The sequence below is a fragment of the Lonchura striata genome, chromosome 3 (assembly GCF_050655825.1).
Source record: "Lonchura striata isolate lonStrDom1 chromosome 3, ASM5065582v1, whole genome shotgun sequence".
NCBI lineage: Eukaryota > Metazoa > Chordata > Aves > Passeriformes > Estrildidae > Lonchura > Lonchura striata.
This window is the reverse complement of record NC_140705.1, coordinates 63,529,005-63,535,098: the sequence shown is the minus strand read 5'-3', so window position 1 is coordinate 63,535,098 and position 6,094 is coordinate 63,529,005.

Sequence of the window (6,094 nt, the reverse complement as noted above, 5' to 3'; positions counted from 1 at the left end):
GTCCTTTTTTAAAGACACTAATTCCCAGATGATATCTGCCAATATTGCTTTACCTGATAAATTTGTCACAGAAGCTTTCTTGCTTGCTTGCATTTCTTAAAAAATACTGGTATTTTAAATATTTATTAAATATTTATTTATTTATTTATTTTCAACTCGAGTTGCTCAAAGCTGAACACAGGAAATTTTGCTCCAAAGATATAGAAGACCTACCCATGGGATGTGCTTTGGGTTTGATGGACTGCCTCTGGGCCAAAAGCAAGAGATGAAGTTTGCAGGTGTGCTGGTGGCAGGACATCATCTAGGGGGCTGTCACTGGAGGAAGGAGGGACTGTGAAATCACTTCTGGCTGTTGGGCAGCACATTCCCCATGATGGCTGCAGGAGAGATGATGGGATGCTGTGGAAGTTGCAGGACTGAGCTTCCAGACTGGAATTAGGAAGGTAAGCCCAGCCCAGAGGGCAAAGTGCCACTCTGGGTTGGACTTTCAGACTGCTCGGAATCGTATGCCTCAACTGCTGCAGGTGTGCTGCAACACTGTCAGTGTTATCCTCTGGATCCTGCCTGCCCAGTATGCACATCCCTGCAAGCTTGACCCCAGGGCTGGGGATGCTGGGGCTCTCTGGTGAAAAAAATCTCACTTTGTGCTTGCAAATGCTTTAATGCCACATGCATGTCTGCCTGGTGGGAGATGAGCTTTGTGTTCCTGGGATGTGTGGAAAGCTTAGACGATTTGGTTGCTGGTGGTGAACGTGGTGCTACTGCCTAGCCTTGCCCCTTACTCTTCCCTCCCCAAAAGCTCCCCGATGCTGACACCCACTGGTACTTCACTGCTCATACACTAGTGGGACTAAGCAAAAGTCAGGATATTTTCTCTTTTTACAAACTCATGATGATAAGCAGAAGGAGAAAAATGCTAATTTTATAAGACTTTGTGCAGCCCTGTGCAACAGCTTCCACAAAAGGAGTAATGGATGTGAAGTCTACCTGTCTAAAACCAAATAATTTTCATGAAATCATCTTTACTTTGGGAGAAGGTGGAAACAGAAGACTTGTCAAGTCTTGCACAAAAAAAAGTGCAAGTTCTGGTTCAAATGAACTTATTTAAAGGCCACCAGTTATACTGAGCAAACTGAACAACATTTAGTCAGGAAGCTGATTTTGGTTAGATAGATGGGCACAGGGTCTCAGTTCAGCTGATCATTTATACCTCATTATACTAACACCAAACCTGCCCCATATATAGTAAAACGCTAACTGTGTAGCTTTGAATAATGAATTAGTCAAACAAATCAAGGGAATTAAAGAACTGAGAAAAAAATGAAGGAATGAAACCCCACCAAAATGAAGGCAGAAGTCAGAAAGTCTATCTCTGGCTGCAGATTGTTTATCTATCCATTTCCCAATGGAAGTGGATAGATAAAAAAAAACTTTAAATCATTTATTTACTTTAAATAGTTTCCCATGCCAAATTCAATTAGTATTTCATCATGTTATATGACCTCAAGTACGGGAATAGGAATTTTCACAAACCAATCACTAGACTGAAAAGTCATCAGTGTTTAGTCACAGGTCATGTATTTGTTTACTTGAATTGTACACACCTTCTCATACCCCAAGAAGCAGCCCATTGCCAGGAGCTGAAGTGTGAACCTTTGTCCAAGTTCCTTTTGATGCTGGTTCCTCCTAGGACAGCAGAGCTGAGGCCCAGCCTGCTGGCACCAGTGGGTTTTGCTCAGAAAAGGCTGCTGTGCCATGTGGTGAGATGGGGCAAGAAATGCCTGTCACATGGGTGCTGGAAAACACCCAGGGTTTCCTGTGCACTGCACTCTGATAGTGTTTTATCTGCCGCTGGGCTCGGCATTCTGCAGCAATCTCTCCACGTAATTTCTGCTGGCATTGGAACAGCCGCTGTTGCAATAGCAGCTATGAGCACCTGTGCTACTCATTGGCCTCAGTCATGCTGCTTCAGTGCCTTGTGTGATAAAGTCACCACAGTCAGAAGGACCAGCTGCACGCACACACCCAGACATGTACACACATATATGCCTGGAGTTTCACAGAATATGTATATAGTGCATACACAGTGTATATATAGTGTATATAGCACATTTCAAAATGTAAACTATTGAGGAACACAGGATGATTCACACTGCAATGCTATTTAAAATATGAGAACTTTTGTAAACAATATTAAGGCTACTCTGAACAGTACATTATGAAGAAGTGGAAAGTTAAAATGCATTATGTAGCCCAGCAGAATCCACATAAGTAGTTATGCTACTAGCTCATCCTAGCTTACACTGCGGCATCTTTCTGATCCAAACCACTGTGAAACAGCAGAACTGATATTTTTGTGTATGGCCATGCGTATGAGAATTTTTTCCATTGCTGGAGTAGAAACATACTGAATGCTGGGTAAACAGCTTTCTTTCTCTTGAGGACAGATTATTGCTACCCAGTGGTAAAAGTCAAGTACATTTTTGCTGAAAACTACTTGACTAATTTAATTTGGAAGGACCACCTCCTTGTTACTCTTTTCTTTTCTTTTGCCCTCGAAAGAGTTGTTTCCCATACATAAGAGGAGAAAATGTAAGCCTGAAACAGCTACTGTAGCATGACCTTTAGCTTTTCAGATGCGAGTGTGGTATTTGCAGTGGGTGTGAGGGTGGGTTTTGCTTACATGCCTGGATGAGGATGAGGGACGATGAAGAAAGCATACCCAAAGTATACAGGGAATACTTCTAGCCACTGCCAAGGCAAGGCACTTGTGACATTTGACATAAAAATAAGTGAGCGGTTTGTGTTACTCTAGACCTAAAGACTATTTGCAATTGGAACCATAATTTTCAATCTTTTCTAAACAGCCAGTGTGCACTCAGAGGAAAACCTGTCTTCGGAGGGGACTCTGGAGGTCATCCTGTCCAGCTTCAGCACAGGGATAGTGACAATTTTATCCCATAGTTAACCATCTTTAATGTGAATTTCCTCCTGCATATCCTAGTGGGATTCCTCTGCTGCAATTTATGACAGATTTTTTTGTGGTTTTACTGGGAGCTTCAGACAAAAATCTGCTATTTCTGCAAATATTACAGTTGGCAATAGATCTCTCCTGAGTGCCACCTCTCCTGGCTGGAGGGATCCAGCTCCCTCAGCTTCTTCTGGTGTATCATGTGCAGCAGGACAGCCCTTCACCAGCTCAGTGGGGATTGGAAAAGTGAATCACTACACTACACAAAAATTAAAATGAAAGCAAAGAAAACCCCTACAGTGAGGCAGGAGGGACTTTTTGGATTGTTCTTCCCTGCTCTGTAGGGAAGAGACATTGTGTCACACGAGTTCTTACAGAGAAGTTGCTGAGGAAGCAACACAGACTTTCACTGCACAGTGTGTGCCTCCCCTGCACACAAACTTCACCTCTCACTATTAAAGAGCCTGGGTCAACATTTTAAAGATTGCAGTTCGAAATTCCAATGCTGTAGCTGCATCTACATAGGGAGACTTTTGACCATATTAAAGATGAGTATCTGCTGAAGACTCAAAAGTAGCAAGTCATGATTTGCACATGCAGTATTTATTTAACAATGTGCAACACACTGACTTGACCGGGAAGTTAGTAACCAACACTAACATTCATTAGGAACTGAAATTAACACCAAACCCCAAAATAGCTCCAAGTCTTTCATTTAAATGACAAGTTCCCTTAAAATTGTCCATTTTTCTCACTTGAAAAGCCACAGAATTTTATTTTTTCCTACCACTAAGGAAAAAATAAAATTAAACAAGCTGTATCTTGTTTAATCTCATCAAGACACACTTTTTAGGTTGTGCATCCCTCACCAAATCACCTGCAGACAAACTACCAACTTGGAGACACATGAAATATTCCAGAATTTGTTGGTTTTTATTATGTAATTTTCATAGCTAGTAAAGATGCCAAGTGCTCACTTAGCCAACAGAACTCATAGAACAAACATTGCTCATGCTTTCTTGGTCCACCTACTAAAGTAAAGAAAGGTTCAATTCTGGTAGTGCCAATGCTCTCTGACACACTACCACCAGAGGCAGCTGAGGCAACTCCTGATATATTAGTAGGATATGACTCACACACTGATTTTTTTTATTTATTAATTTTTTTTTTTTTTTTGGTAGGGAGTGGTTTGAAGCCTCTGCATCTAATCACCAGGTCCAGACCACACTGGGCTGACTCAGCACATGGCACAATGGCAAGGGGTTGGCAAGCCTGCACTTGGGAGAAGACACACAGAACTGGGATGCCTGCCTTCATATTTGTCATCAAAAATTGGGCAGCAGAAGGAGCAAACACATCTGGTAGCTACTTCGGACAATAAAACCTGGAAAGATGCAAGTTCCAGGGGTTTCCCTGGCCAAGGAAAAAATAAATAGAAGGAAGAAAAAAAGAGAATCTGCCCTTCACTCATCTCTTCTGCAAGGAGAAATTTGCAAGCATCACACTTTCTAGCCTGTGGCTCAGTTCTGTGATTGTCTTTTGAATTCTCAGTATTATTCTCCATCATCCAAGAAATGCAAACTCTAGACCAAGGAGTCCATTCTTACAATGATCTTTACCACCACTGTCTCCCAATACCTACTGTATTTGTATACACACTGTTTTACAAGCCTTTTTTGTTTTCCTTCATAAATACAATGCTGAAAATCTTGTGTGGATAGACTCTGAGCATACAGGAATTGGCATTCTGAGGTTTTCAGGACAGGACCCTTCACACTTAACTGGTTTTCACACTTCTCAGAGGTGTTAGTTTCGAGTCCACTGCAACATGACTGTTAAACCAGTAAGATCACTTTGTGATTCTTAAAGACAAAAAAGCTTTGTTCCATATTTGTCTTAAATGAAGTTTAGTGTATCTCAAAATTGCTAGTTTTGCTGCACACGCTGAAGCAATTGACAAATTAATTCTTTGTAATTTACCATCCAAATTCATAGTACTTTATTGCAATTACTAGTCAGATTTGGGGGGTAAGTATGAATTAGTACTGTAGTAAAAGCTGATACAAGGCCAGACTGATACTTGAAATGAAGCCACGTGGAAGAAGGGACTGAGAAGTGACATAGCTGCTCTCTACCTCGTTACCACTGCCCTCTAGCCATTCAGGCAAGCCTTTGCAACCCTTCCTTCCTTGTTATAATTTATCCCACACTTGATCACATTTGCAGCAAGTTAGCACAGGCCCAAACCTTGTAGCAGAAAACACACAACAATACATACAGTTCCTGTCTTCTGGAATGGATCTGCACAAACCCTCCACCCTTCCTGCTAATAACTGAGCTGCTATAAACTTGGAAAATGTGCCAAAAAACAGACATGCCCAGAAAGAAAATAAAGTGAATTGATTTTTGTTCTTTTTGCTCTGTATTTTCAGTCTGAAAGGATTGTATTTACTCTCTTTGAAAGGGCATTTTTGAAAGGATGTTAAATTTTTGAGTTTGTTATTCAAGCGATGTCAGCACAGAAAAAAAAAGCTGTATCAGAGTCAGTACTCTTTACTGCTGTACTGTGCACATTGCAAGGATTTGACAACTGCAGGATTAATTTTGCAGGACAGAGCAAGCTGGCAGGCAGAACCTCTTGGTTTGCCTGCTCATTGTTTGCTCTGCTTGTAATGCTTTTCCTCTTTCAAGCTGTGGGTGGAGAGCAGAAATTAAAACATCACACAAATAAGACTTCTGTGATCTTTAAACTTCTAATGAACAGCAGTAAGTTCCAAGGATGGCCAGCTTTCCTCGCTCTGTAGCAATGAATCCATTCAAATGATTTGACTATTTAATCCTTGTCCATAATTTTAAAACAGAACATAAGGGAGCAACCCCAGGCTGCATAGGACTGGACTTATGTTACTGCAGGCTGCATCACCAGCGTCAAAGGGCAGAAGAGCTGCAACACCAAGGATGAAGATGGTCAGCAGGATCCAGGAACTGGCTGCACACGTACACACACACAGGTGGGCCACACACATCTCTGCCAAACAATGTTTTGATTCTCAAAAAAGCTCAAGCATACACTATGTAAGAAACATGAACTGAGAGCTTCAAAAGCATATTTAGTCTTCAGAA